We start from the raw sequence: 12,417 nt of genomic DNA, 5'->3' as shown, positions 1-12,417 counted from the left end.
GCTGTAGTGTCGAACACTGACCTTCGTGAGAGGTGGAAGCCAGCCAGCCTGGAAGGCCCAGGTGTCGGTCCTTTGAGCCCCTCCTTGAATATCTCTGAAGCCACATGCTTTCATCCCACTGCTGCTACCTGTCCCAGTTCTCATCATCTCAGTCGTCTCCTAACTGATGCCTCTGCATCCACTCTTGCCGTCACCGGCCCATTTCCTAGAGGGCTATTGTTGAAATGTAAGCATGGTCATTTCAAGCCCTTCTCTCCCACCTCATGCACCACTGTTCTCCCCTCCTGTCCTGAGGTCCAGCCATGGGGCCTCACTGGCCTCCCTTAAGTTCTTCAGAAGCTCTCCACTCCCACCTGCCTCCAGCTGGGTCAGGCTCCTGTGTTACAGCGTCTCACACAGCCGTGTCCGTCTCCTGCAGAGCACTTACCCTCAATTTGTACTGATGTATTCATGGATTAAGAGTAAGCTCTGCCGGGGAAGACGGCCTGTCACTGCCACAGCACCAGCACCCTACCCAGTGATGTGGTTAAGTCAGTAAAACTTAAGATGAAGTCTAAATTGAGTTACCACTTTCTGTCGAGAATTAGCTCCACAAATTGGTGTCATTGCATCATTGCCACAAAGTAACCAAGCAGCTTCCGTCGTACCTCTTGAGTAAATTCCTGTCTGTTACGACAATGCAGCAATCATTAAATTCTATGATAACTAACTGTGCAAATTATATTGGCTCCAACTTACTCTGGCTCCATTGCTGAACCAGTCCTCTCTCCCCTTCAAAGCATCCGTCAGCTCTTCCTTCAAGTTCCTAAAGTGTAACAGCCACCCTGCCTCATCCATCCTGTCCTTTTTCTCTAGCTCTGCTCACCTGCTGCTCACGTCCACTGCTCTTGACGCCACCCGAAGGAACAATACAGTTGCCTTTTCCAATAGTCTCTCTGTGAGATCACACGTCCACACCCTGGCTGGCTGCAAGGGTCCTGACACAAGGGATCTTCCCCAAATAAGGGAAACATTGGCCCAGAGGCAAATGTAAGTTTCCACCCCTAGGGATCAAAACTGTTTCAAAAATTTAAAAACAAACAAACAAAAATACAGTTGATTTCCGTTAGCCCCTGTAGACCAAGATCATTCTGTAAAGGCAATCTCCAAAGAGGCTTGGCTGAAGATAACTTATGTATATAAAGACACAAAGAGGATATTCCTAAGTGTTAGTTTCATCATCTTAAGCTTTTAGCTTTACACATGCTCACATTTAAGGCCTTTTTTTCCCAGGTCTGTATTTCTAAATGTTTGTGTATTTCTCCTTGTGACCACATAACCTAACCACCACCCAGGCAGGGCTCCTCGTGCAGACTCTCAAGGCCTGAGTCTCCCTTCAGCGGCTCGTGTGGCACTCCCTGAGGCCTCAGCACAGTCCCAGGGGCATGCTGCCGAGCCTTGGCATGCCAGGTAACAGACCACAGCCTTGGCCCATCCTGGGCTATTTATAGCAGGTGATAAAAATAGCCTGGCCCCTCTGAAAGGTGTATCTGTGCCATATGCCCACTGGCCGCCCACCATCTGACAGGCACTTCTCTCCAGACCTCGGGAGGACAGGGCTGTGTCCTCGCACAGACCCAGGGGCACTGTGTCCCTCCTGTGTGCAAACCCTCTGCTTCAGAGGCAACTAGGGGTGGGGACGCACCAAGGCAGAGCCTAGTCATAGATCCGAGGAAGGAGGTGGGAGCTTGGGGAGGGGAAGTAAGATAAAACCAAACCCAGCACTGGAGTTGGGTGCAAAGTCAGGATGAGGTCATGGACATTGCTGATCTAATTCTGAGCCATAAATGCCCCGGAGACCCACTGGTCACCAAGCCTGGGCTGGGGCTCCATCTGCAGATGGGGGAGGTTAACAAAGTTCTGGCAGAGTATAGACAGAGCCTGCCCCTCTCTAGCTGTGTACAAGTGAGCAACTTAGCTTTATCTCTCTGGGCCATTTCCTTACCCGAGATGGTGGCCTCAGAGGCACAACTCCTATGCTAGGTGCGTGCGTCAGAATCACATGGGACCTTGTTAAAATCAAGATGCACGTCCCCTCCTTGCAGATTGATTCAGGAGGTCTGGGAGGATACCAGAGATCTGGATGTTTTGCAGGTTTCCCGAGAGATTCTGATCCACACCAGTGTTGGAGAGCCCTTGAACTAGGTGAGCCTCAAAGGGACTTTCAACTTAAACATCCCTTTATTCTAAAGTTTGCTAAGCCAGGTGTAAGAAAGCACAGAAGACAGGCATTCACCTCACTCAGTTATTAGGCAATGTGAACGAAAAATATTGCCTGCCATACCTGTAAGCAAAGGATGTTGCAGCCCGCAGCCACTCCAGCTGCCCCCATGATGAGCCCTGAGGGAACTAAGGACAGAGACAAATGGGCTGCCGGCTGCCAAGCCCTCAGCCACTGCAGCCACCTCCAACAGTGCACCGAGAGGGGACTCAGGATGGGGAAGCGCAGGATACTGGCCCTAGACAGCTCAGGGGCACATCAAAGAAATGATTTCAGTGAGCCCAGACTCTTGCATCTTCCCATACATAGAAAAGCATTACATTCCTTAACTTGAGATAGCTGGTTTTCTTTAATTAGCAGTGATCTTTTTATGTTCCGACTACCTGGATGTTGTTGTTGCAAAAACCGCTATATATCCTGGCTCCCCCCTCACCTCTTCGGAGCAGCCCTTCAGAGCTATTCTGAGAGGCCGCCTCCTGGGCATGCAGTGCTCAGAAAGTCCGCCAAATAGAACATAACTCTCAGCTTTTAGGTTGTGCTTTTTTTTTTTTTCAGGTGACCGCAGCATGAGAATCAGACACTTCATGCTTGTTGCATCCTAAGAAGTCATCAGCTGGGAGCTTAGGCAAAGCCAGGCTGATGCTCTGGGCTGGCGTTCACCCCCTTCTCCACCCTATCCTAGGCCCCCCTCCATGGTTTAATTACCCTCTCTCCCAGGGGGCACAAGCCGGGGGCCAGAGAGACAAATCCAGGCAGGCCATACGTGAGTTTTATTTAGTCTGCCCTGTGTTAAGAAAACAAAATCCAACTGAGTAAATTTGAAGATCTGACTGGCTTTATTCACCCCATCTAGTTAAACATAAGGGCGCTCTGAGGAGTTGTGCAAAATGGGGGGTTTTTATAGGCAGGAGGAGGGTGGATCACGAAGGTATTAGCAAAAGAAAGGACGGTTTCAGGCCAGGCCATCTTCTTTTGGGGGAAGGGAGCTGCAGGGGTCTTTATCATGCAGTTAACCTCCCTTTGGTAGACAGGACTTTTCAGATTGACTGTTTCAAAGATCACTTTTCTGGGAGGGGTTGAAACTGCAATGAAGTCCTGGTTTACTGTCTGAGGGGGCAGATGACTCTGCTTGGGGCTTTATATTTCTTTTTAGCGCCAGTATTTTTTTTTTAAGTCTGAATTTGCATGGGCTCAGACAGGGCATTCGCTTTCCCGCTCGCCACGGGCCCACCACAGGCCCACCACGCCGAGGGTGTTACACCAGACGCTTCAACCCCTCACCCTCCCTGCCTTGACCCTGATGTTAGATCTGAGCTCAGCTCCTGTCTCCAGCCCGAACCACTTTCTGAGCATCAGTCTCGTAGATCCAGATGCCTCTTGGACAGACAGTCCAGACTGTGCACTTAGTGGAAGGCCTCGCATGTAGTGCAGGGCTAAGTACATCTTAGCCAGGGGTGTTAGTAGCCCTACGGGGCACCTCTTCTTAGAGTCTCACAAGCACCTCAGCTCAACCTGTGCAAAGCAGAACTCATCATTTTCCTCGCCTTCGCCCCAAGCCTCTCCTCCATGTTCCCTCTTCCACTGAGAGTGACCCTGGGCTCTTTTGTCACCTTCATTCCAATTTATCATCAAACCTCATGCAAAATCTCTCTTGATTCCATCTAGTTTTCTCCAGCTCTGCTGTTACTGTCTTAGTCCTGGTCACCATCATCTTTGCCAAAACTGTGTAGTTAACTAATTATTCTCCTGCAGACATTATTGTTTCCATCTAACCCATTGTTCAATTCAAAGCCACAGTTTTAACTAAATAAACTTGATCTTGCCTCTCCCCCACCTACAGTCCATTCAGTGGCTTCTCAGTACCCCAGGATAAAATCCAAATTCCTTAACAAGATGCCCTGCAGTCTGGCTCCTGTCTCCTCCCCAGTCTGCATCCCAGCCATCTGGGACTTGTGTTACCTCTGGGATGTGCCCAACTGTCTCTGGCCTCTGGGCCATCACATTGCTGTTCCTCCTTCTGGAAGGCTCTTCCCTGATACTAAAAATGGAGTCAGGCCCCCTGCTATGAGCTCCCAGAGCCCCTGTGCCTCCCTGACCTAGCATTCATCACCATGACCTAGCCCCTGGTGACTGCATCCTCTTCTAGACCAAGGCTATGTGGAGGCAGGGGCTATCACTGGCTTGTTGGTCTCTGATCTCTTTTCCACGCACAGCACAGGCCCAGAACACAGTCTGCACAGTAACTGTGTGCTGAGGAAAGGAAGAAAGGGAGAGAAGAAGAAAGTGAAAAGAGAACCAGACAGGAACATAACTAGCACCTTCTTCTTGCCAAAAGGTGGGCAAGAGCGGACACATCCCACCCCGCCACCTCCCTGAAAGTGAGAGCTCCTGCGGGCAGGCATCTCTTATTCAATGTTGTAGCCTCAGTACCAGCAAAAGGCAGGTGTACTGTGGAGGTTAAGGAATGAATGGATTTATTCTAAGAACTCCCTGACCTAGACAATGGCCAATGGTATAACCAGCCAGGGAACTGCTGGTTTTGTGATAAGCCTTAAGGGGAACAACTTGGCTTTTTAGAGTATGTATGGGTATAGAAATTCTGATAAAAATTAAAACCTAAAAAAATGGAACAGTGGAAAAATGGAAAAGTTCTTACCGAGTACCCTATTGTTACCACCAACCCAGTCAGATTGTGTTATGAACTTACAAACAGGGGGTCTGTTGTCCAAAGTTGATGGAAGTTATCACTCAACACTTAAAGAAAATGTAATTCTTAAAGTCACAGGAACACTTAAAGAAATTGCAATTCATTCACTGGACTGAAATGTAGATTTTTGTCTTTACCGTCTTGAGAGCCAGAACAGAGGAGAAAATGTGGTCTCTGGCTCCAGAGAGCCTGAAGTTTGGGCCTAGCCCACCACTTCCTGCATGCCTGCCTCTGGGAAATTTATTCAGCCTCTCCACTTTCCTTTCTTCCCTACAAAATGGGGAAAATGAGATGTGCCTTGAGAGTGGTTCTGAAGACTGAATACAAAATGTGGAACACCCAGCACAGCCCCGGTGACCAGGTGCTCATCGATGGCATCATTTAAAAGTATTCCTGCGTTTTAATTATTTAAGGGTATAGTGGCCGGGCTCAGAGTTATGGGCGCTCAGGAAATACTGCACTCACGGTGCAAGGAGGCACTATTCACTGTCAATGCCTTAAAAGAAGGAGGAAAAGGTGGCAGAAAACAAGGAAAACACTAGTAGCAGAGCAGTGGAAATGAAAATGGGGGAATTTGGGTCTTGCTGGATCTCAGAGCCACACTGAAGACTGGGGCTCCTCTCTTCAAGTTCTCTTTTCCTTCTCCCGTGTTCCGGAGCCAGAGGCAGGATCCCAGCGGGCAGAAGAAGGAGCCTTGTCATCCAGCCTGCTTGTGCCTCTAGTGCATTTTTAAAAAAACAAAATTCATATTCAGACATTAAAAAAAAAGTAACACTTTTTTTTTTGTTTTTCATTTCGAAGGCAAATCATGTTCATTCTAGAAAATTCATACAGGCAAAAAGGAGAAAAAAGATTATCCAACATTCCACTACAAGATAACTATTGAAACCATTTGGGAGCCTGTCCTTTCAAAATTTTTTCTAGACAGTAAGTGCATAAACCAATATGTTCTTACAGTAATGAATGAGATCGAATGGTACTGACCGTTCTGTAATGTGATCTTTTTCACTGAACAGCTTTCCGTGTCAGTAAATGAACGTATCTAATGTCATGATGGGTAACATCAGTGGCTGTTCAGGGTGGCAGTCCCCAGATGTCCATTGTTCCATCCCTGGACGGAGACTTGTAGCTTGTTTCTGTGAGTAATGATTCAGTGAATAGCTCTGTAGTCAAATCTTCATCCAACCCCAAATTTTCCCCTTATAGTGAATTCTTACATCCAGTCTTAATTTTCTCAAGAAAAGAAGAGCATATGCTAATTCCACTGAAATGTTCACATTCTAAGTAGTCCTCTTTGGCAAGGAGGAGGAGGTGGGGAGAGTTGTAACTCAGCATTATACTTTTTATTTTTGATTCTGTTCAATCTTCAAATTTATCTCAAGTGCAACCTCATTTCTAGTCAAAAAAAACTTAAAAAATAAGTAAGACACAGTTCCTGTCCTTAAAGAGATTACAGTCTGGTAGCAGAAATAACAGACACAATAAATACCTCTAATAAATGAGGTTTCTCCCTCATTGAACACAAAAGTACCTGGGTTTTCACCATGAGAAGTAAGGACAAGATGGACATAATATTAATAATAGACAATGTGTAATGAGAACTTACTGTATCTATGAACTGCTAATATATTACATGGTAAACTGTATTAAATAACATTGGTCATTTAATGCTCACCGTCAGCCTATGAGCTAGGTAGTAGGGTTGGGAACATTAATTATTGTGGAAACTGAGGTAAAGAGAAGTTAGGTAACTTGCCCAAGGTAACCCAGCTAGTGAGTGGCGGAGCTGGATTCAATTCCTGGCCCTTTGAAGCTTAGCTCCACGATGGCTGCAAGACAGTCACTGGGCTGGGAGATCATCCTGGTGACCTGGAATAAGCAGTTGTGATTTAACTTCCTAGGTGCTGCGGCCTGAGAACGGGCTTGCTGACATCCCCCGTGGTGGGGTTCATGGTGACAAATCTGCACCTTCCACCCGCCTGTTGGCTTTCCTCAGATCCCCATGGCTGCGCTGGCCGTGGACAAAGTGGGTCGCTCCAGCGTGCATTACCACCTTGCTCTATTTCCCCCCAAGCCCGCCCAGGAGCCGCCTTCCGTAGATCACCTGGACCTCTGTGATGGCTTTTTCCTGGGTCACCCCAAGCTGGAGCAGTTTGCTGCTTTGGCCTGTACCACCAGGTCTTCAGTCCACGTCTTTGTGAATCCCGCCACTGGCAAGCCGGCAGGCCTCCCCGGAGACTTCAGGAGGGGCCTCCAGAGGCTGATGAGCCCTGCTTCCCTCTGAATGTCTGTGTGGGAAACCGCACCTGTCAGAAAATAAAGTTTAGATTATTCTCTAAACAATTTCCTTTTTTTTTTTTAAATTAAAATAGAGCTGATTTACAACATTGTGTTAGTTTCAGGTGTTCAGCAAAGTGATTCGGTTATATATATATATTTTTTCAGATTATTTTCCATTATAGGTTATTATAAGATATTGAATATAATTCCCTGTACTTTACAGTAAATCCTTGTTGCTTCTCAATTTTCTGTATAGGCGGTTATCCCTCGCCTTCTCCCTTTCTCTTTGGGAACCAAAAGTTTGTTTTCTGAGTCTGTTTCTGTTTTGTATATAGATTCATTTGTATTATTTTTTAGATTCCACTTTTAAGTGACATCATTTAATATTTGTCTCTCTCTATCTGACTTACTTCGCTGAGTATAATATTCTCCAGGTCCATCTGTGTTGCTGCAAATGGCAATATTTCATTCTCTAAACGGTTTCATTTTATTCCTTAGGCATGTATTTTTCACCCTTAGAATGACTGCCAAGTCTTTAAAAGTGTTTATGAGAGTCACCTCGCTGCAGTGTCTAGCATCTCCTTGCATCAGGCCTGGGGCAAAGTGCTTCACACCAGGGTCTCACCAAGCCCCACCACCACCCAGTGAGGCTGCTGCTGCTCTTACCTCCTTCCTCAGAAGAGGAAGAGGAGGTTTGCACAGTGGAAGTTATTGACCTGAAGTCGTTTGGCTAGTGAGTCCGTCTGACCCTAAAGTCGCCTGGGTGAGCTCTCCACGTGCACTTTCTTTATCTCCAGTATCTAAACAGCACGGCCACAAACTGTTTGTGGTTTGGGATCACTAATCTGATAAGACTCATTAAATGTCCTCAGCTTCTTACAGTTAATAACCATGTGAACTCTTTTTTTTAAAGATGGGGACTTCAAAAAGAACCAAACACACACCTTTCTTTCATGTGTTTAAAACAACAAACACCCCTCGGACAATTTTATTGAGCAATCCACAATCTGCATCAGTCACTAAGGCCATGGGTTGCAATCTAAAATTAACAACATTAAAGTCTTCGATGCTGAAATACGTAGGATCCTACTTTGATGTAATAAATAAAAATGGTTACCATTTCCTGAGCACTGACCACACGAAGTGCTTGTAGTCATTACCTTGATTCATCCTTATTACTCTTCTACACGGTAGGAATTATTGTTGCCATTTTTCAGATGAGAACATTGAAGGTTTAAAGAGAAAAACTGGAATTGGGGAAGGTGTTCTAGTCTAACCTCTGCCTCAGTCCTGAAAAAGGGAAAAGCACAGGCTTAATCTCTCTGGGCCTCAGTTTCCTTCTTTGAAAATATAACCTTTTCTAGCTGGTCCCTAAATGTTTTTCAGATGTGCAGAGACTCCTTGATCTGCTTTTGAATTGAGTTCCAAATCCCTACCACATATAACTAGCTTTGGAATACCCTCACCATTGATAGAAACAACATTGAAAGCTATTCTTTGTCATTTAATCAATGCAGTTTCACCTAGTAATAGATCGATTTTGAAGTTTTAAAACACTTCATGCAAGAATTCTAAATCTCGGCAAGACCATTAACCAGCAGCCTGGTGTTTGTAGGCATTGATCTATCTGACCTCTGGCATTTGACCTCCTCAGGAGGGTCACGGGGAAAACTCCTTTTTTGTGCATCTCACTGTTCACTCCTCGCAGTTCTTCCATTTGTGTCACTCACCTCATCTTTGTAACTACCCTGAGAGCTGGGTGTTTTATTATTATTATTAATTATTATTATTATTATTAATTGTTCCTGTTGTACAGTCAGAACAGGCCTTTGGGGAGGAAGCTGGCCTGCCGAGCTCATGGAACTCCTGGGTGGCAGAGTGAGACCTCGAGTCCAGCCAGGCCTTTGGACCCGTCTTTCCACGTCACCAGCTCTGTATCTCATCCCAGTGATCTTGAATTTTCAAATTACACCATGTGTTACCACCAATTTTTAAAATTGTGGTAATGCTAACTGTGGTTTTACCAAGAGGCTCTTTAATTGGAGGCAACATAGTGGGGTGATTAAGAGGATGGGGTCCTCCATTATAAAAACCTGAGTTTGTATCCTGGATCTGCCGTTTCTGTAAGGGGAACCACATGCTCCAGTGTGCCCAGGACAGTCCTGATAGTCCCAGCATCATGGCACGCTCACCCCTAACATTTGTGGGCCCCAGGGTAGGAGTAAGAAGGGAAAATGATCAGTGGATCACTCTACCATTTTTCCTCCTACCAAGGGGCTCCACATATGTGTATGTGGACCCGCCAGCCTACATGTCCAAACGGAGTCCTCCAGCTGGCCGTTGGGTCCTTTGGCCTAGGTGTGTACACATCTGGCTTTGTCTACCATTTGGAAGAGGCACTTGGAGGGTACACACATAGGCTCTGGAAGAGGCTTGAAGTTATCTGGGCAGGGAATTCTGAGATGCTACAGGGACTTGGAGCATGGTCCCCAAGCAGAGACCGGGCTTTGTATGGGCTGAACCCTTTGGCCATGGATTCCTCAACCCAGGAGGAGGAAGTAGATCCCAGTCAGAGGAGGAAAAAAAGGGTCTATAAATCCCAAAGTGGGCAGTGCAGGTTGCTCAGGATTTAGGGAGGTACTGATAAAAACTGCCCTCTTTCACTGGCAAAGGTATCCTGGCCTAGCCAGTCAACCATATAGTCCCCTCACGTAACTTTGAGCCTTATTTTCCCTTAGAGTTCTCGTATCTGTAACTGTTGCCCCTGGTTACCAGGAGTGCCACTCCCCGATGTTTTCATCACCCCCACCCCTCACCCTGAGCAACCGTGGGGGTGCACCTCCTACTCCCTTGAAGTTAGATGTGCCCACGTGACTTGCTTTGACCAACGACAGTGAGCGTGAGAGACAAGGGTCACTCTCAGGAGTGGCCACATTTGCTTGGCTGTGCGTGACTGCTCCGTGGACACGGGTGGATGTGGAGACTCACTGCTGAGTCCTACACCGCAGTTGCCATGGACATTGGCCCAGAACCACAGCAGACTTTGCTAAAGCAAAAATTAAACCTCCGTTGCTTTAAACAACTGAGATGGAAGGGTTGTTTGTTACTGCAGCTCATCCTCATCCTCACTCACAAGTACCAACCTCACAGGGCTGTTGTGAGGGTTACATGGTTGGTGTATGGAAGTCCTTGGCATGGTACCTGGTACAGCTATTAGTGTTTATGAAGGAGAAAAGGAATGCTTGTGTGCTCCCACTAGACAAACACCTCCAAGGGAGGAAAGTAACCAGTCCTTGCATTCATTTTTGTTCATGTGCCTCTGTGGGGAATTGGACGCTATTTTCCATTTTATATGGGAAAAATTTTAGAGGATGCATTCTAGCTAGAGTATGTTTCCCCAGCCTCAGACTCCAGAACTGACCAGAACTTAGAGTGTAGATGGATTCTTGGAAATAGCTCTAAGGTCGTGCAAATCTCATGAGGAAGTGCTGATGACACAATCTTTCCACTGCTCAAATTTTAATACTTCAACGTGAGCCAAAGCCGTGGGTGTTATGGCGCTCGTTGGTTTTTAGTGGGGAAAGTCTAGCACTGTAAACGTGTTTTAAGAATACAGGGAGAGCCAAATCTTAGTTGCATGTACTTGGCAGAGGCTGGATTTTATTATAAAGGTGGCAAAATAAATCTAGAAAGACTTCAGAAAAAAATCCAGTCAGCCATTCTCCACTTCATTCCACAAGACATTTTTGCTGAGCTGCTAACAAGTAGCCACGTGGCTATTGTTGGCCGGGCACTTCTGAGCAGATATGACTCCTGCTTTTGCTAACAAGGAACAGCACGGTAATCCAAGCAGGTGAGGAAAAACCTTCAGGTGTGCAGATTTTTCTAATAGCATTTTTGTTACACTTGAATTCATTTAAAAGTCTACAGTAAGAGACAAGAGGTATAAAATATGTGTTCATGTTTTGCTTGGACAGATTTTGGCTCCTAGCAATTAATGCTTTCAGTCACATTAAGCATATAAATAATGCTTTGTGACATAACAGTATTTCCCATTACAGATCAATTTTGTAGCATTTGTTCATAATCGGACTTGAAATGTTACCTAGAAACAAAATATGTTTTCCTTGAAACAGTCAGACCCTATTAGAAATCTAAGGCTTTACAAATCACCATGTTAACAGTTATGTCCCCTAGCTAAGGCTTTCTTTCCTTAAATAGTGTTAAACTCAGCCCCAGAAGCACTCATCTCTTTGAGGGTTTTCTTCTTATGTGCACTGACTTGAAAGGAAAAACTTAGTGCTCAAAATATATTTAACATCTTACTAACTTAACAAACCAACCAGTATCCTTTTTTGGGGGGTGGGTGGATAATGATAGCACCTTTTAAAAGTGTTATGCTTATAATTAGGTTACACTGTATATTCTCATTTTTTAAAAGATGGGTTCTCATTGCTTTAAAAAAAAAAAAGGTGTCAGCCTATTTCTAGGTAAGAAGAGTTATTCTCATTTCCTGACCATGTAATCATATGCTGTGGCTGAGTAAAGAAATAGCGGGAGCATGTATCAGAGATTTGGAGCAGTACAATTTAGTGTTAAACAGCAGAGATTCTGAAGCCAGGAACATGTGGATTGGAGTTCTGGTCGTGACATCTAATCACTCTGGAATCTTGGGCAAATTACTTAACTTCTTACTCAGCAAATGTTAGTGATTTTAAAAAAAATCTTTACAGGATCTCCCCCCAACCCCCACCGCCCAACACTCACATTTAAAGGCATATTCTCTTTGATTAAAGCTAACAACCTCTCATTTATTAAGCAAGTAATTGCAGAGTTCTTATTGTAGGCTGGGCTCTACTGTTCTGTCCTGGGAAACAGCAGTAAGTAGATGGACCAGGCTGCTGTTCTCAGTTATGTTCTAGCTCGGGGAAGATGGACAGTGTGCCAACAAGATAGTGTCAGATTGTACAGTTGGTTGAATGGCAGGCCCCCTACAAAGATGTGTCAGCCTCCTAACTCCTGGAAGCCGTGAATGTGAAACTTACTTGGAAAAAATGGGTGTTTGCAGATATAATTAAGGATCTAGAGATTAGATCACCCTGGATTATCCAGGTGGGCCCTGAAACTAGTAACAAGTGTCCTTAGGAGAGACAGAGACACAGGAGGAGGA

At 45.5% G+C, this 12,417-nt stretch overlaps 1 long non-coding RNA gene across 1 annotated transcript in view; it reads left to right on the top strand.

The window, feature by feature from the left end:
• LOC116666337 overlaps positions 1-12,417 on the top strand; it is a 175,226-nt gene that overhangs the window by 146,346 nt on the left and 16,463 nt on the right. The window lies entirely within an intron of this gene.

The sequence above is a fragment of the Camelus ferus genome, chromosome 10, assembly GCF_009834535.1.
Source record: "Camelus ferus isolate YT-003-E chromosome 10, BCGSAC_Cfer_1.0, whole genome shotgun sequence".
Lineage (NCBI taxonomy): Eukaryota > Metazoa > Chordata > Mammalia > Artiodactyla > Camelidae > Camelus > Camelus ferus.
The sequence above is the reverse complement of the archived record's forward strand: the minus strand, read 5'-3'. Positions and strand labels throughout refer to the sequence as shown.